Genomic DNA, 20,788 nt, shown 5'->3' on the forward strand with positions numbered 1-20,788 from the left:
AGGACAGTTCAGTCAACAGAGTGTCTGTGAAATTAATGAACCCGTTTGCCTTCAACACCTGGTAATTATATCTTTCAATTAAATCCACTCTCTAGCTGTCTACAATCTTATAAATTAACTCACAGCCTTACATCTTTCTAAGCAGCCAGATCTTTTCACAACTCAAACCTGAGGGGCCAGAGATACAAAGCAGGGTCAGGGAAGGCAAATGAAAGGACCTCATTCACTTTTCTGCTTGTCACAGAAAAACTTGAGTCTCCACTTTCTCAGCTTGGTCACTAGAGCCAAAAAGGTATGTTTTTGTGTCACTGATGATCTATTTGGTCTGTATTTGAGCATATCTCATGGCTCACTGGAAAGGGAGAATTGAACTAGTAAAGTCTGCTGTTGAGTATTACTCATATAAATTCATTCATTCACTCACTCATTTATTCAATTCTTGAGAACAAGGAAATCTAGAGATAAAAAAATTTGTCACTCTGTTGACTGAACTGTCCTCATTTTAATTCTTTGAGGCACTGATGATCTCTGAAGTGAGAGAAAAACACAAACTGGTTAAAAATCAGGAAGTGAACTTGCATATTCACCAATTCTTTCAGCGGATAATTTTTGAGTTCTAAACATGTGGAAAGCACGGAACATTATAAGAGGGGAAGTACAGGAAGATATAGGACAGTGTAGCAGAGGGTTTTCCACTGGTCTCGGGCTTAGTGAACCACTCCACAAAGTGACATTTGCTCCAGGACCTGAAGAGTTGAGAGAACAAAAGTGTCTAACAGCATAGGCAGGGGGAGCAGGGGAAGTTCATAGAACAGGGAGTTTAGTAGAGCTGGAGCAGAGAGTAAGATGGAGAGGTAAAGTGATGAAATGAGCAGAGTCAGACTATGGAGGGCCTTGTAATGATGTTGAGGAGTTTTAAGTTTTCTCTTAAAAGCAAAGAGAAGCTGTGTAAGGATATTAAGCTAAGGAGTTTTCATGACCCTTGTGGTCATAGTATTTTTCATGTGCTCTTTAAGTGATCACTTTACTTGCAATGTAAGGAAGTGTCTCGAAGGCAATAAAACTGGAAATAGAAGGACAATTTTGAAGATCCTTGTGCAAGTGCAAGATGGCTAGGATAGGTACCGAGGAGATAGAGAGAAATGTAGAGATTCACTGAGCAGGTGAATGACTAGAGGTGGCAGGTAGGAAGAGGAAACTATAAAGATGATGACTGCCTTCCTGGTTTATGTTACAGAGCAGCTGCAAAATATTTTAACTTCTACTCCTCTTTGTAAAGCATCCCCAAAATAAAGGCAACAGAGCCCCTAAGAAGGCAGGTGGCAATTAAAATGTATTGCAGTTCTATCAAATGGATTGTCGGGAGAGACTTCTTTGATAATCTGCAAATAGAACCCAAGCATTGAAACTACTGGGTATAGATTTAGTCTTCTTTTTAGTAATATGTAACATAGATGAACAGAAAGGAATAAACCAAAGAATTTTTATGGAAAATATGAATAGTAATTTCATAATTCTTACCTCCTTTTGTCACCCTAAGCAATGCTCTAAGCTTGATATACAGATGAGGGAACATTTGAAAAGTTAAAGTGAATTGGTGTACACAAATTTTTAACTTAGCTTTTCCTAATTCGAGTCCCTGGCTCTTTCTAGATGAACACACTTTTCTATCATCAGCCACAAGTATTTAGGTAGAACTTACTATGTATGCATATCTGTTAAGACATGTGAAGTTTAGGTTTGTCACAGCCATGGCTTCATCGATTGATTAGTCTTGAAGCTGAAATGGCAAAAATGCCCCCGAGAGAAAATACATTGAAGCAATCAATTATTTCTTTTGTACCTCCTACGACAATGTAAAACAGGCAAGGCTTCTTAGAGTAAGAATTCCAGAGAGCAGCATGTATGGCCTTCAAATCTCATCCTCTGTACATTGTAGTGTAATTTGTTCATAGTGCTGGGACATTCTACTTGCTGCGGCTTTTCCTAGCGCTCATGAACTAGCACCGAGAAATGTGATCTCTAGGCTTCGGACCCCAAGATCATTCCCCTTGTCTCCAGAACCTCCCTGACATTTTTCATTACTACTTAACTCTCAGAATTGTCTGAGCTCTGCTTTTCCTATCTGGTCTGCGTCTCAGGAGAAAAAATTGCAACCCAAGTTTATTGACCTTGTCAATTTATACAAGGAACTCAAAAAATGTATTTATTGGACATTATATAACTGAACACTTATTGGAGCAAAAGTGTGGAAGTCCAGACCCAGGGCTGTGTTCTTTCTAGGTTAAACATGACAGAATGACACGGAAAGTAATGTGGGTAAATAAAAACAAATGATAAATCTACAATCATCTTTAAAATCAAAGGCTAAATCCCAGCTGTCCTACTTCTTAACCCTAAGACCATAGCCTATTTATCTAACTTCTCTGAGTCTCAGTTTTCCTATCTGTGAAATGGGATTATTAAAGAGGACTCAGTAAAAACAACGCATGTGAAGCTTCTGGCACAAAACCTAGCACAATGATAGGAAGCTGTTTTACTCATGTTAATCCATACATTGATTTTGTTGTCTCTGCTATCCAGAATCCACCCTTATTTGCTCTCAACAATTAATTTGTGAATTACAGCAACTGTGGTTGTTTAATTATATCATTTTATTGACTTTTTTCAGTTTAATAATATAATGATATAATTGGCTAATATTCGAATATCTACTTTGTACCATGCACTGAATTTAATGTTTCACATGCATCTATCGCTAGGGGTGATTACAATATTCAGATGATGCATAACTGTTGTTATTGCCCACCCCCTTCTTTTTGAAGATGAGGAAACTGGAGCTCACAGATGTTGAATTATCTAAGATTGCAATATTTTAAAAATCCAGAAAATGGAATTAAAAGCCATGGCTGCTTTACTTAGTAACCTTACGCTATACAAACTATTACTAGTTTATAATATTATTTAAAATAATTTCACAGGTCTTTCCCCTAATTTGGACTTTTTTCTTTTAATTGGAGATTCAATATCTTCAGTGCAAATCAATAAGCACTCTGGAGAATACATCAATGAGACTATTGTGAGGGTACATCTTGTGTACGCTTGTGAGGGTCTTTCCTAAGCAGGAGGAGATGGCTGTATAAAAGGATTACTGTTACTTATTTCTATATTTTTCCTAAAGAAAAGCAGGAGCTACATTAATTCTAGATTGATATCAGAAACTACTTAACTTACAGGACACGTGTTGTGTGCAGCCACAGGTTTCAGAAGCAGATGGCATGTGCTAAAGAGTGTATGTATGAATTAGCTCTGGGAATAACTTCTGCTCCAGGTATAAAAGAAATTAGGAGGAGAGCCAAATTAAAATTGGGCAATAGGCCTATGCAGAGTGGTATTTTTATATCTCCTTTTCCTATTGTGTGTATGTGTGTGTGTAGAGTGCATGTGTCTGCATGTACTGAAAGCACACAAACACAAATAGACCCCTACCTGTAGGTTTTATACATTTACATTGTACTCCAGAAAAATAAAAATGATTCTTTTTCTTGACATTTACGGTCTCAAATTAATAGACGTGTGTAGGGTTTCGGTCCCATTTGAATACACTCGATGGATGTACGACCTTGAGAAATTTACTTAACATTTCCAGGTCAGCCCGGCATGGTTGCTTATGCCTGTAATTCCAGCACTTGGGGAGGCCAAGCCGGGTGGATCACGAGGTCAGGAGTCCGAGACAAGCCTGGCCAACATGGTGAAAACCCGTCTCTACTAAAAATACAAAAATTATCTGGGTGTGGTGGTGGGAGCCTGTAATTCCAGCTACTCGGGAGACTGAGGCAGGAGAATCATTTGAACCTGGGAGGCAGAGGTTGCAGGGAGCCAAGATCACACCATCGCACTCCAGCGGGGGCAACAGGGCGAGACTCCCTCTCAAAACAAACAAACAAACAAAAACATTTCAGGGTCAAATATTTGTCACCTAAAAACAAAGCCATTGAACATAAGAAGGACACAGTGGACTTTGGGGACTCAGGAGGAAAGGGTGGGAAGGGGATGAGGGATAAAAGACGACAAATATGGTGCTGTGTATACTGCTCTGGTGATGGGTGCACCAAAATCTCACAAATCACCACAAAAGAACTTACTCATGTAACCAAATACCACCTGTTTCCCAATAACCTATGGAAATAAAAAAATTTAAAAAACCAAAGCCATTGAGTAAGATATTTGCTTTCATTTACATCTAATATTCAGAGTAAAAGATTCTATAAACCGAATACTACCTAACACTGCAGAATTAAACTATGTTCACGTAACTAATCTTCAACATTCCCTAATCCTCCATCCTACAAACAACACTCCTGTCCATGTAGCTTAACAATATGGGCTGTATCAATTATCAGAAGATAGTATAGTATGCAATAAAAACAATGCTCATGATTCTTCAGGCTTTCTGCAACCACAGCCTCTAAAATTTGGCTCTGTTTCTCTAATTCTTGAATCTGGACAACTAGAGTTGTCACCTGTTTTGACCAATAGGTTGCCGTAGAATTGACACGCTGTGACTTCCATAACCCACTCACCAAAAGATGTTGTGTGTTTCCACTCTCTCTCCTGGAAACCAGACAAGTGCCAGGATAATCAGATAACTCTGGTGGACTGGAGAGGAAGAGACCACATATAACAGAACTGAACCATTCTAGCTGAAGGCATCTTAGATAAACTAGCCCTCAGGCAATCTAGCAGTTGACCACAATTGCATGAGCAAACTCAGAGGAGATCAGAAGAACTTCTCAACAGAGTCCAGAGTAAATCATTGACTCAGAGAATTGTGAGATAACTTAAAGATGCTGCTTAATGCCCCAAAGTTGGAGTGTTTTGTTACACACCAAAAGTCAACTGATACATGGAGCTGTCTACTTGACTTTTTTAAAATGAAAATCTTCACACATTTCAAGACTCCTATCTGATTCAGTTTTTTCAATAATGTCTGCTCTAGTAATTTCAACCTACATTGAACATATTCATTTATTTAATGGACAAACATTTTGTAACTGTTCATTAGGTTTTCTTTTTTACTTGCACTGTACTTTTGTCCTTTATGACATTAAATACTGCCTACATTAGCTTATCTGTTAGCATCTTACCATATATTAGGCCATTTTCTGTCTCATAACAAGTAGAAGGCTAAAATCCACATTTCCTAGACTTCTTTATCATCCCATTCTAGCTTAACTTTTATAAGGTTAAAAGGTACTGGAAAGGTATTTGGAAGGTCAAAAAAAAAAAAGATAGAAGAAGCCATGATTACTCTAGCAGTAGGTGGTGCTGGGCTTTGTCAGAAGAAGATATGATATTTTGTCAGTAGCTCATGTTTGTTATCCTATAAATTACTTACTTTGATACTCTTAGTAACTGATATGCTTAGCAAAAATTGTTGGAGATACTAGTACTTTCTGGTATTAGCATCTTCCCTGACCTTTTCTAATCCTGTTCTTCCAAAGGTTTTATAAGAGTATAGTTCTCTGTATTAAATCATTTTATGTTGGAAATATTTAGATTGATTTCTATTTCCCACATTGAACCTTGAGAGGTTTTTTGATATACACTCGTGTATATTATGTGTGTAATATACACTCATGTGTATATTATGTGTGTAATATACACTCATGTGTATATTATGTGTGTAATATACACACATGTGTAATATACACTTATGTGTATATTATGTGTGTAATTATGTGTATAATATACACTTATGTGTGTGTATATATACACACAAACAAAATAATTTATATATATAAGGTACATATATATTAACTGTAAACGTTAATATATATAACATGATTATAAACATGATTGACAATAGAGAACAAATTTATTAACTACATATAAAAATTATTTAGCGCTAATAATGTTCAAGAATTTACAAGTAGTAAGATTCATCACTCTTTTTTAAATATGGGTAAATTGAGATCCAGAGAAATAAATGACTTTTCCAAGTCAATCATGAGCTACTGTCATCACTGAGATTGCTACGGTAATTGATTGGCATAATTGGACCTGCAGATTTCTAGAAAAAACATGGAGTTAGATGTCTATTTTATAAGAGACCAGGCTCTCTAGGGGGAAATGCAGGTGTGCTAGGGCTGGGGTGGAAAGTAAGGGACAGTAAGACTGGAAATTTCAGGCCACCCAGCCTCATTTTAAGAAGAGTAGCTCCATTTTAATCTACTGCCTATACGGTCATCACTTGGTATCTTCTGCAGATTGTTTCCAGGACTCTGCATAGATACAAAAATCTGAAGAGTCTCAAGTCTTTGGTATAAAATGGCATCATATTTCCATATAACCTACAAACATCCTCCCATACACTTTAAATTGTTCCTAGATCAGTTAAAATACCTAATACAAGGCCTACACATCACTTCGTTCATGTGGATTCAATGGAGTACTCAGTGCTTGGCAAAATCAAGTTATGCTTTTTGGAATTTCATGAATCTTTTTCTAAATATTTTTGATCCATGATTGGTTGAACTCACAGATGCAGAACTTATGGTTATGGAGGACTGACTTGTATATGCCTTTCTTTTAATATTTCATTTAAAGATAGACAGGATGGATTAAAATACCTTTCAAACTATTGTAATTATTGGGCAATCTGTTGCTTGAGAAACAAATTAGATGTGATTGACAATATAGAGTAAGTTTTTAAAAATTCTTATTTCTTAAAACAATTTAAAGTATAATTGATGTACTGTAAGTTGTACAAACACAGTTTGTTGTGCATATGTACTTGTGATCCCATTGCCACAATAAAGATAATATACCTTTCTATCACTTCCAAAAGTTTTTTTCAGTTCTTTATAGCCCATCTGTCTCTTTACTCCCAATACTGGAAAACCACTGATCCAATTTCTGTTCTCAGAGATTAATTTTCATTTTCTAGAGCTTTATATAAATGGAATCATGCACAGTGCACTTTTTTGTTTATTTTCTATCACTAACATAAAGTTTTGGAGATTTATCCATGTTGTTGCACCTACTATAGTTTGTTCTCTTATATTGCAGAGAAGTGTTCTGTTGCATGACTATACCACAATTTGTTTATTCATTCACCTGTGGAAATAAATTCAGGTTGTCTCAAAATTTTCTGGTTATTACAAATAAAGCTGCCATGCAGGCCAACTTTGTTTTCTTGTGTTTTACTTTATTGTACTTTGTAGCTACTGCAATTTTTAAAAACTAAACGTTTGTAGCAACCCTGCATGAAGCAAATATATCAGTGCCATTTTTCCAGTAGCATATGCTCACTTCACGTCTTTGTGTAACGTTTTGGTAATTCTCACATTTCAAATTTTTTTTATTATTGTATTTATTTTGGTGATCTGTGATCAGCGATCTTTGATGTTTCTCTAATCATTGTTTTGGTGCACTACAAACTGTAACCATATATGACAGTTAACTTAATTGACAAATGTTGTGTGTGTTCTATGCTTCACCAACCAGCTGTTCTTTCCCTCCCCTCCTCATGGCTTTTTTTCATGTTGACTTACATTTTGATTTGATGATCTCTGCTATACAATCTACCACTATTTGCCCTCAAGAATTAATATGTGAATTATAGAAACTATAGTGGTTTAATTATATTCTCTTATTGAAATGTTTAATTTTAAGGAATTGTCCCTATTGCTTGAAACATAACAATGTGTGTTCAAGTGAAAGGAAGAGTCTCATGTCTCCCACTTTAAATCAAGAGGTAGAAATGATTAAGATTAGTGAAAAAGACATGTAGAAAGCCAAGACAGGCCAAAAGATAGATCTCTTGAACCAAACAGTTAGTCAAGTTGTGGAAGTTTCTTGGAGGAAATTAAAAGTGCTACTTCAGTGAATACACAAATGAGAAGAAAGCAAAATTGCCTTATTGTTGATATGAAGAAAGTTTTAGTGGTCTATATAAATCAAACTGCCACAACTTTTCCTTAAGTCAAAGCCTAATCCAAGACAAGGCCTTAACTCTCTTTAATTCTATGAAGACTGAGAGAAGTGAGGAAGCTAAAGAAGAAACACTGGGAGCTAGCAGAGGTTGGTTCATGAGGTTTAAGGAAGAAAGGTATTTCCATAACATAAAAGTACAAGGTGAAGCCGCAAGTGCTGATATAGAAGCTGCAACAAATTATTCAGGAGCTCTACCTAAGATCACAAATGAAGGTGGCTACACTAAACACCAGATTTTCAATGTAGACAAAACAGCATGATTTTGGAAAAATGTGTCATCTTGGAGTTTTCTAGAGAGCAGTAGTCAATGTTTAGCTTCGAAGCTTCAAAGGACATGCTGACTCTCATGCTGTTTTGTTTACTTTGAAAATCTGGTGTTTAGTGTAGCCACCTTCCTTTGGCAACACCCTCACAGACACACCCAGGATCAATACTGTGCATTTTTCAATCCAATCAAGTTGACACTCAGTATTAGCCATCACAGGAGGCTGAAGAAGCTGGAGTGGGAGGAATGCCGTTCCCCAAACTATGACGAGGCTCTCACAAAATATTTTCACCACATGGATTAGGCCTTTGTTGTGGAGAACGTTCTGAGTGTATTTCCCATTGATAAATTCTCCTCTCCCAGCCAGAGCCCTAAGGGGCTTTTTCTCATATTTTCACTCTAATAACCTGGTAGGGTTCTTGGAGATAAAGCCCATAAACTTATGGAGGCACTTCTGTGACCGTAATATTAGGAATTTCTAATTCTCATGCTAACCTACACTTTCTCCTCCTATTTGTCAAAACTACTGATATGATTTGGCTCTGTATCCCCGCTCAAATCTCACGTCAAATTGTAATCCTCAATGTTGGAGGACGTGCTTGGTGGGAGGTGATTGAATCATGGGGACGAACTCCCCCCATGCTGTTCTTATGATAGTGAGCAAGTTCTCACAAAATCTGGTTGTTTAAAAGTGTGTAGCACAGGGATGTCCAATCTTTTGGCTTCCCTGGACCACATTGGAAAAGGAAGAATTGTCTTGGGACACACATAAAATACACTAACATTAACAATAGCTGATGAGCTTAAAAAGAAAATTGCAAAACAAATCTCATAATGTTTTAAGAAAGTTTATGAATTTGTGTTGGGCCACATTCAAAGTGATCCTGGGCTGCATGCGACTCACAGGCTGTGGGTTCGACAAGCTTGGTGTAGCACTTTCCCCTTCTCTCTCTTCCTCCTCCTGTCATGAGACCTGCCTGCTTCCCCTTTGTATTCCACCATGACTGTAAGTTTCCCAAAGCCGCTCCAGCCATGCTTTCTGTACTTCCTGAGGAACTGTGAATCAATCAAATCTTTTATCCTTATAAATGACCCGGTGTCATGTATTTCCTTATAGCAATGCAAGAATGGACTAATACAACTATCATTTATGTGTTCCTGCTAATTTATGGCTTTAGTAGCTTCTGCCCCACATAAGCAACTCTTGGTTACCTCTGTGTATAAACCTGTCTCTCCAGATTTTAGGGTGAAAATTTACCCTGCAGCTTCCACTCTCTGCTGATTCCAGGAAAAGTCCTTGATTTTCAGATTGTTTGGTGTATCTTGTTGTAAGACCAATGGTGATGGCTTTCAAGCTTTTTAAATGTGGATTTTGAATTTGGAAGTCTCCTCTTATTATGGATTTAAGTTGCATTTCACATAAAGGTCTTTTATATTTAAAAAAAAAAATGCTGGCCAGGCGTGATGTCTCACACCTGTAATCCCAGCACTTTGGGAGGCCGAGGTGGACGGATCATGAGGTCAGGAGTTCAAGACCATCCTGGCCAACATGGTGAAACCCCGTATCTACTAAAAATACAAAAAAATAGCCAGGTGTGGTGGCAGGTGCCTGTAGTCCCAGCTACTCGGGAGGCTGAGGCAGGAGAATGGCGTGAACCCGGAAGGAGGGGTTGCAGTGAGCCAAGATCACACCACTGCACTCCAGCCTGGGTGACAGAGCGAAACTCTGTCTCAAAAAAAAAAAAAAAATGCTGTGTTGGGTCTGTTAATTTTATTGTTATTCTTCTCTGTCCCTTTTTGTCACTAAGTGTCACCAATGGTATGTAACTTTAATAAGATTTAAATGGTGAAGTTTACCTTAATTGTATATGTATCCCTAATATCTGGCATTGTGCATTGCTCTTAGTATATGCTTGAAAAATCTATATTAATTTAATAAAATAAATCCAGCAAAAGAAAATTACTCATCATTAAACTACAAATACTATGGAGTAAGATGAAGTCTTTAGCATCAAAAAGCTTTCAGTAAGATATTGACTGGAATATGTTTAATGGCGATGCAAATTATTTCACATTTTGAACATTTACTATGTGAAAGTCATGATGAAAGCATTATAATAATTCATTAATCATCTAATACTAACAACTCTCCTACCATATCTCACCGTCATACACTTAAGGGAACTGAGGTCTCAAAAAGCTAAACTGCCCAAGACTTTTTGGCCCCTTAACAGCAGAGACAGATTTTAATCTCAATTCTGTCTTTCTTACAACTTCTGCCCTTAACCATTACCTTGTACAACAGTGTTTCCATTCCAAGTTGGTAGTGGTAAATGTGTGATAATAAGTCATTGAAAAAATATTAATTCAAACAGCTGAAGATTTTAAGTCCAAAGAACTAGATTAGAATTAAGCTGTACCATGTAACAGCTCTGTGAACCAGTACGATACCCTTCATCTTGTTAAATCTCAAGATTTCATCTAGAGTAATAAGGAAAATAATAGTTTTTATGTTCCTATTAGTGTTAAATGTGATTTAATGGATTTAATTAATATTAGTTTTTTCCTTTATGTCTTACAGTAGCTTAGAGAAAATGAAGATTAGTAAGATTATCCCTTTCCTAAACATTTCATTTTCTTACTTTTTTCTCTGACTTTCTTATTTAGTCTTCTGGGACCACTGGTCCATAAGGCACCAAATTCTGCCTGGTTAGTAAAGGAGAATGGAAAGATATTTGTTATTGTTAAGCCAATATTGATCCCTTGACTTCACTAGATGATCTGGAAGTAACTTATTGGCCCTTGATGCCTATTATTTTGAGTCACAGAATTTGTGCTTAAGTAGGGAGAACATCTTGAAAATATAAAGTTGCCATTGAAAAAGCACAGTAGTCATCCTTAGCTGCAGGTCTGGAGTGGTCATATGGGCCAGTTTGGTATAGTGCTTAAGAGTATGAACTCTTGAATAAGATAAATATGCACTCCTAAATCAGCATTACTATTTCCATATCTAGAAAATTGGAATTAAAAGCGACCATCTAAATAAAAATATTTTTATCTACGTGCATATTTATTCCACAAATATTAATTGAGTTCTTTTCTAGGAAATTAACACAAAGCAATGAACAAAGTAGTCAAAAATCACTATGGTCAGAAAACAAAAAAAAATGAAGTTCATAAGCCAAGGTATTGTTGGTTGATAGATATAGTGGTAGTCTTATAGAAATTCTTTCCTGATTGTGGCATAGAGTAAATATTTGAAGGAACTCTAATAGGCGGGATAATTGATATTGAGCTTCTGTAATAAACAACTAAACTTAAGAACTTCATTTTTTTTTCTTTTCTGACCATAGTGATTTTTGACTACTTTGTTCATTGCTTTGTGTTAATTTCCTAGAAAAGAACTCAATTAATATTTGTGGAATAAATATGCACATAGATAAAAATATTTTTATTTAGATGGTTGCTTTTAATTCCAATTTTCTAGATATGGAAATAGTAATGCTGATTTAGGAGTGCATATTTATCTTATTCAAGAGTTCATACTCTTAAGCACTATACCAAACTGGCCCATATGACCACCCCAGACCTGCAGCTAAGGATGACTACTGTGCTTTTTCAATGGCAACTTTATATTTTCAAGATGTTCTCCCTACTTAAGCACAAGTAATTAACAACTAACATAGCTTAAACCAGTAAAAGAAAAAAAGAAGTTTATTTCTTGCTCACAACACATTCCAGTATGTCAGGTTAGTATGGGAGTTTGTGCGAGGAGACTCTGATTTATAACATCATTCAAGAACCAAGTCTGACAGAAGAACCTATAATCCTCGATTGTTTTAGTGCATGACACCAGGGATTGACCTGATTATTTCTATCCAAAAAGTGTTTGGGAAATAAGACAGAACAGAAGATCATGCAGGATATTTTATAGGCAGGCCTGGGTGGATCAGTGTTCAGTCACATTCCCCCAAATAACTACAGGTAAAGTTGGAAAATGTAGCTTTGCTGTGTGCCTAAAAAAGAAAATAAAATGGATTTGGTAAAGTCATAGCATTGTCTATATTACAGGAAGCAAATGGGATAATGTTTGTAAAGCACCTGGCACACTGCCTGGCACATAATAAGCCTTCAATAAATGGAGGCTATTACTACCACAGGAATTTTAATTTGTTAGAATATAACACATTTTTATTGAATTTGGGTAATTACAGAATGGAACATTTTGTTCTGCATAAACCCACTTGATTATAAGAATAGCAGTGCCATATTACATTTGCATTACGTTTTACTGTTTATGAAGCACTTCCATAGATATAATCTCACTTTGTTTTTTTTTTCTTTTCAGTACTCTATGAAATAGGTAGATAACATTCCTATTTAACCATAATCAAACACTTTTAGAGAGTGGTATCCTAGCCAAGGTATTACAGCTAATAAATGATAGAGACAAGATTCAAATCCAGATTGTTTTACTGTGAGGTCAGTTTATCTTATTATACCACCACTACCCAAATCACTAAAATCCACAACTGTTCTCTACTATTAAAAATTTGGTAATGAGTCCAGTAAAAGCTGGGCTATCTGTGAGTCCCAAATTTGTTTTTTATTGTGATTATGAAATATCCTTTGTAAGTGCCTAATATCATATTTCTTTTTAATTGATGCGTAATATTTTACATATTTTGGTGGTACATGTGATAATTCATTGCATACATAGAATGTGTAATGAACAACTCAAAATATTTGGAGTTTCCATCACTTTGAATATTTGTCATTTCTATATGTTGAGAACATTTCAAATTCTCTCTTCTACTTACTTTGAAATATACAATACATTGTTGCTAAATATAGTCACTGTACTCAGCTTTAAACATTAGGACTCAAAACTTCTATCTAACCGTATATTCTAAAGAAATTTATTTATTTACCTTTAAGATATTGGGTCTCATATTTTAAGAAGGACTTTGAAAAATGGGATCATGTCCAGAAAAGAAAAAGTAATGAGAAGGTGAGAATATCTGGAAACAATATTAAAAAAGTAATTTTTGGTGAAACTGTATATATTTATGTAGCAGAATAAAATATCAAGGAAAGACATAGCTATTGCATTCCAGTATTTGAAGGACTCCAGAGGAGGGTCCATAGTTACAATCATTTTTTGCATTCCAGATTTTTTGATTATTTAAGTATATATTTTTCCATTTTAAAATCTCTACTGATGAGTGTGGTGCCTGGTACAGGGTAGAGACTCAGAAAATGCTGGGGGGTGAGTGGAATAAGAATATATGTGATATATAGAATAAGCCACTTGTTAGATGTGGCACAAATGCAAATGTCTGCTCCACATAAAGAGGAGCTATTGAACAAAAGGTGTGTTATGATCATGCAATTGAGTACCTTGTGATGTAATGAGCTTCCTGTCTCTGAAAATAGGAAAACGCATGTTAATAATTTCTGAATGAAGCAGAGAATTGCTAGTCAATCTCTGAGACTCTTTAACTCTAAGATTCCCTCAATACTTTTACACTAGTCTCATTTCATAAAAGACACATGGGTGACCACATGGAATGTAATCCTTCCGTTATGCGCCCACACCTGAAGTGCTCATTAACACCATCTGACAAATTTCTCCTGAGGGAAGCAGAGATAGCCCATCAGATCCTCACAGATTTTTCCATTATTAGCTTCTTATGTTCTCTCTTGGTGCTAGGTTTTCTCTTTCTCACCACACAATCTCATTTCCCCCAGGAAGTAATCTAACTATTTCTTTGGTGTCCCGAGTTTCTCTATATTTTCTTGGCCTTAAAGGACATATTCTGTTAGCTCTTCTCACATTATTATGATTCTCCGTATGTTATGAAATATCTTTCAATTGCATCTTGAAGGAATATCTCCTAAATGTCTTATGTTTACACTTTTACTTCCCTTCCTATTTCATTCTTACATAGGTGAGAATAGAATTTTCTCCTGACATATCATAACCATTATCAATTAAAAGACATTATATCACCACACATTGTCATTAATAATAATCTATCAAGTTTCAATAGCAGTTTATATAACATTTTCCTAAGAGCTTCCATATGTTTTATCTTATTTCCTTCCAATAGTCCTATGAGACATAAAGGCAGTTCTTACTATTCCCATCTGACGTGTAAGAAAACTAAAGCACAGTGAGGTTAAATGACAATCCAAAACCACCCAGCTTGTTATTGGGAATTTCAGAAACAGAATCCACATCTTATTATTTATTCCCTTATACTTTTTCCAGCTGCATGCCACCTTCTGTGGTTGCTCTCTTTTTGTCTCTATTCTGCCTGTGATATGACTCATCTCTGCTTACTCTCTCATAAAGAATCTTCTTTCTTTTCTTTCTTTCTTTGGTTATCCTTTGAATTGGGAAACATTGCATATTGACAGAAAAACGGCTAATAAATGGAAACACAGAGACAAACTTGACACTCTGCATAAGACTTCAGCATTTCTGTTACAAAGTTTGGGTTTAATGAGAGTCGCTTTTCTATCCTCACTAAATGTAGTGGATGAAGTTTCCATCTTAAGCATTAGTACCACTGCCTCAGATATAGTGCGTAGAGAAAAAGAAGGTAGGCCCTAAAGAAAGGGATATTGACAGGGGAGTCAATACCCCAAGGGAGATGACTCTCAGGTACTCCCTACAGTCAGCTTCTCAAACATGAAACTCCAAGCTAAACTGTACACCTATCCTTAGCGCGTATCCATCACACAGGCTGTGGATTCTGAGAGCTTGAAAATTCTTAGACCAAAGCACAAGACTGACTCAAGAAACATAAACTCTTTAATGCTCAGGGGATAGCATCGTGGATTAGGCTGGCAGAAACTGTGGGCGGCTGATACAGGGCAAGGGCCTTAGTAAGGCCTATTGCAGCTGTTTGTGGTGCTGACTGAAAACCAACCTTGGCGTTTAACCTGCTTAGTTCTGTGGTTTTAAATTCCAGTCATTGATAGAAATACATCTAACATTTTATACTGATTCTGTCTGGACAATTGCTTATAATGGCTACTCAAATGTCCAAATAAATTAAACCCTTTGTGATTTCACCATTTGTGATGAAACCTTTAATTTAGTTTCTAACTCAAATATTCTCTGTCTTGACATGCTTATTGTTTAAAACTTGACCTGTTTTATATTCTACTTCAGCCCCAACTTAAGCATATCTCTTGATTGAGCCATTTTCTCATTTGGAGAGCAATCACTTGGTACCTAACATGGACCAAACACAGGGGTAAGAGTTCGAGGTCTCATCCCCATTCATTGTCTTCTTACGTAAAAAGGAGCATAGTATATCAAAGATTAGCTTTTGTTGGGCTTCGGTAGATTCCTCAAGGTGATTAGCATTTGGAAATTCAAAACTAAATGATTCATAGGAGCTCTAGGCTGAAATCAGTTTTTACTTTATTATCTTCTTCTGTGTACTTCCAGGTAGGACTCTCCCTTGAAATAGTCAAGAGACAGGAAAATGAAAACAGTTTTTTGATTAAAAAAATGGCAACCTAGGTATTAATGGTCCTTGTAACCTTTGACAGTTTTGCTACCTGGTGCCTCAGTTTCCTCCTTTGTAAAATAGCTGTTGCTTCCTAGTGTTTTGCTAGAGTTAAATGTGATAATTAATGGAAAGGGCCTAGTGCAGAGTCAGGCACATAGTAAGTGCACAATAAATGGTAAATTATTATTATATATAAATCCTTATTTTTTCTTTTTACTTCAGATAGTCACAGCTACTTTAATATTCCTAATACACAGTCATCATGTAGTTTATTACTTTCTCTGCATTTTACATTTATAATATTTTTTCCCTCTCCTGACAGAGACCTATAAATTTTATTTTCAATTATTTCCTTCCAATATACTTTTATATATTGATTTATGTTATGAAAGTATGAAAAATATATGGTTTGATGTGCATGTTTATGACATTTAAATTATGACAAATTGTATTATATTGCAAATATTATTTTCATAAAGTTTTTTCCTTAACATCATAGTTTGGGAAACAAACATCACCACATATATATTGCTCAGTCTTTCTGATCATTTAGTATATCTCTTGGACATGTGTTTCATTTAATTAATCTGCTCTTTTATTGATAGACCCTAGATTGCACCCAACTCTTTATGACCCCGTCTGAAATATGGACGGTGTACAATGGAATCCATGGCTTTTTGCGCACCTGTGTAAAAGTTTATCACAGGCCTATACGTAAGAGTACAGTTGCTATTCTTTAAATTACAGGCAAACTAATGAGATAAATATCATGTGAGATTTTTCAATGTGGCTTGTTAGCTTATGTCTCTCCCATTAGCAGTGTATGAGGGTTACCATTTTGGCCTATAATCACAATCATGCAGAATTGGTTTTTCTTATTGTTGCCATTCTAATTTTGTAAAATCATGTCTTATTACTGCCGTAATTTGCATTATTCTTATCGGAATTGGGACTGAGGATATTTTCCAAGTAAGTAACCTTTCATATTTGTCCTCGTGTACTATCAAAATAATTTTCCCACTTTTTTGGGGGGCATTGTAGGTTTCTTTTCTATTTTTCAGGAAATATAGTTAATTCTTTATCAGTCATTAATTTGGCAATTATCTTCTCTGAATATGACACCTGTATGTTAACTTTGTCTATAATGTCATGTGTTAAACAGTTATATTTAATTTTGATGTATTAAAATCCACCAGTGTTTTCCTTTGTGGTTTATGATTTTTTTTGTCTTGATTTTAAAAATACTTCCTAAATCTTATTTCTTTTAAAACTTTAATTACTTTATCCTTCTTATTTAAGAATTGAATTCATGTGCAGTTCACCCTTGTACAGGGTGTGATGTAGAAGTTATGCTACCTTTGTTCATTGTTAAGATAATTGGCTGTCGTGTTCATGGTTGTGGAAAGAGGTGCATGGTAGACAGTATGGATGGATACGCTGTCCATCAGATATGGGTAAAATTTCCTTCTGTAATTTGATCCAAACAAGCTAAAATTCAGTTCTGATATCTAAATAGCTTTGACAATTTCAGTATTTTCTTTATAATTTTTAGTTCTTGCATATTCCTTACCAATTTTGTGGGTACAAGAGATTTGAACTAGAAGTCAGAAATCTGGCTCTCTTTGTTAGCTTGGCCACTAGCTGTCTTTTCTTTCCCTATTTTAAACTAGAACACACACCCACATTTATGATACAAGATAACAAAATGGGTGAGAACATATTTAGACTCACAAAAATAAGGACTCAGATTTAAATTCTGGTTCAGTCTTTCATTATTCTCGTAAATTTTAGGAAGTATGCCTCTTAAATCTCGATTTCCTCATCTGTGAAACAACTGTGGAATACATAAAAGGTTTTGTGATGGTTAAATAGGGAGGGTTTGTTTACTTATTTGTTTATTACAAACCTGTATGTTTGTTATTGAGGATCATATCACACTTTTTCATCATATTTTCCCAGCAGGAGTCACACTGCTTGGCTCTTAATATATTTTCAGTATTTATTTGCTGAATCCTAAAAAGCAGGCTCAGATTTTAGATGATATTTTATTAATTTTTTTTCCTGATTTTTCCATTGAATAGTAGTACTAGCTAACACTTGTAAAGCCTAAACTATGTACCAGACTGGGTTCTACAATCTTTGCATACTTAATTTGTCCTCATAGCAATGTTCTGACATATGTGCCAACAATAACCCCATTTTGAATGAAGAAAACTGAGGCAAAAAGAGGTGAGATAACTTGCTCAAGGTTTCATAGCTATTAAATAGCATAGCCCATATTGAACCCAGACACTTTGTCCTCCAGAGTTTATGTTCATAGCTATTACACTTTGCAGCTTGTCTTTAGTGTTTGAACAAATCTGCAGGATTATTGAGAGCCTACAGAATAAGTTTGAATACCAGCTCTGCCTCCCACTCCCTGCTTGATCACCAACAAGTGGCTTGACTTTAGTAAGCCTCTGTTTTATTTTCTGCAAAATAAGAAAACAAATCACCCAGTTTCATAGCGTTCCTGTAAAGGCTAAATGAGATAATCCATATGAAGCATTTAGTACAGTGCCTGGGACATATGTATTTAATATACATTAATTAATACTAGCATCATTGCAGGTACATGCATATTTCGTCTTGCCTATAATTGAAAATAACCAAGGAAAATATTTCATTTTTTAGCATTTACAAATCAGTAGGTAAATTGAGGCTAGGCACAGTGGCTCACACCTGCAATCCTAGCACTTTGGGAGGCCAAGGTGGGCGGATCACTTGAGCTCAGGAGTTTGAGACCAACCTGGGCAACATGGCAAGATCTCATCTCTACCTAAAATACAAAATTTAGCTGGGCATGGTGGTGCATGCCTGTGGTCCCAGTTACTTGGGAGGCTGAGGTGGGAGGATCGCTTGAGTCTGGGAGGTGGAGGTTGCAGTGAGCCGAGTTCGTGCTATGGCCAAGAAGGTAAGTCGAAAATGTAACATGATAAGTTACTTTATAGCAATGCCATATCTACTAAATGATGTATTTTAATAGTTGTCTCTATACTACCATCTCTACTCTGAGTATGCACCTAGTACACAGGTATCTTATTTGCTTTGGACCTCTGTGAAGGAGGGGGTTAAACTAGATTCTCTTTTAGTCTTTTCTTGACTGTGATCATCTGTGAGATTTTAATGTGTAACCATGGAAGGTCAGGTTATCTGTGTGGGTGAGAAGTTTTTACAGTTATCCAGCAATGGTCTCGGATGATCTTAATTCTATTTTTATTGTTATAAAAGCAGATCTCAATATCTCTCCATCCTGCCTCTTTCTCCTCTTCTCCATCAACCCTGATCAAGGTCATCTTGCTCTCTTTGGAAGCCCCAAACCTCCTGCCACTGGTTTAATGGTTGCTATAAGCAAAAGGCGAGTTATGAATGTGAAGTGTGTCAGCTACTAAAAGCCTGTGAATTAGAGTTTCCTTCCCCTCTCTGTCATGCAGCATACTTTTATAAAGAAATAACTTATCCTTGCAAAAGGGCTGACCTGTCACCAATCTGCTCGGCTGCAGCAGGCCTAGCACCTCTTCATCATGAACTGCTGAAAGAAGATGCCCTGTCTGTCCCAGGTGGGGTTCTTTCAGGGTCCCATGACATATTACAGCTTCTCTCAAGTCAAGGGAGGTTTTGAAAGGGTAGATTACTCTTGATTTGAAAACTGATCTCAATTTTGTTCCAAAGAATATTGGCATGCTTGCACTCAGAAACCTTGAATCTCCACACTTCCATCACTCTTTTTACCCCCACCTTTCACATCAGCTTCCCTTTGGGGCCCTAAGAGTCTGTATACTCTCCCTGGAAGTTCTGAGGGACACATCTGCTCTTAGCACTTTGTGTCACTTTGTCCCTTTTGTAGGAGATGCTCCGCAAGTCATTTGCACTCCAAACTATGACTTCAGTTTATGGCAGGATGATATTTTGTCTCTGGTAAAGAAATTTCAAGAATTACTAATAGAGGATAATATTACTTGCAAAGACAAGTATTTTGGGAAGAGAACATTGATTATTTAAGGAATGACTGGCTAGCACACCATTGTCTCTAGTCATATAAAATTATACAGAACTTTATACAAGATTTTGGAATTTTCCAAGCATTATCATGATTTTTTCTTTTCTTTTTCTTCCTTTGAGATGGGGAATTGCTCTGTTACCCAGGCTGAAGTGCAGCAGTGCAATCATGGCTTACTGCAGCCTCAAACTCCTAGGCTCAAGCAATCCTCTCACTTCAGCCTCCTGAATAGCTGGGACTATGGACATGCATCACTATGCCCAGCTATTTTTTTTTTTTTAATTTTTGGTAGAGATGAGGTTTCACTATGCTGCCCAGGCTTGTCTTGAACTCCTGGGCTCAAATGATCCTCCTGCCTTGGCTTCCCAAAGTGTTGGGATTACAGGTGTGAACCACTGTTCCAGGCTCTAATCATTTTCTCAATTTAATCTCACAACATCTTTTGTATTTCTTGAGAAATACTTGACAAATTTTGCTTCTCCTATTTTACAGATTTATGAACCGAGGACCAGAGAGGTGAATTTCCTTGCCCCTAGTGACTTGCTTATAAGCGATAGACACACTGACATGCTCAACATAATCCCTAGTCTTCAACTCTCTAGCTGGTGCTCTTTATTTCTACAGCTCGGCATATTTAACTAACTTTGCCAGACTATATGTTACTTTGTGCCCCTTGAGCTGACTGTCTCCTACATGATTATTTTAAGCACAAGGGAAGTAGGAGTTGATCATGCTGGCAGCAAAGATCCTAAGCTTTTTCCCTGATATGGGGGAATGTTTGTGCTTCTGGAGTCAGGATTCAGCATTTAAGTACTTAATATTTTTATAGGGAGATCTCAGAGCATTTTCAACACAAGGGTAGACATCTTTGTAGGTAAAAAAGACAATAAGGTGAGATAAGATAAACCCTTGCTCTGGGCAAGTTGCTGAAGTCCAACAGTGAAATTAGGGGCCTTT

This window comes from Gorilla gorilla, chromosome 13, assembly GCF_029281585.2.
Source record: "Gorilla gorilla gorilla isolate KB3781 chromosome 13, NHGRI_mGorGor1-v2.1_pri, whole genome shotgun sequence".
In the NCBI taxonomy this organism is placed as follows: domain Eukaryota; kingdom Metazoa; phylum Chordata; class Mammalia; order Primates; family Hominidae; genus Gorilla; species Gorilla gorilla.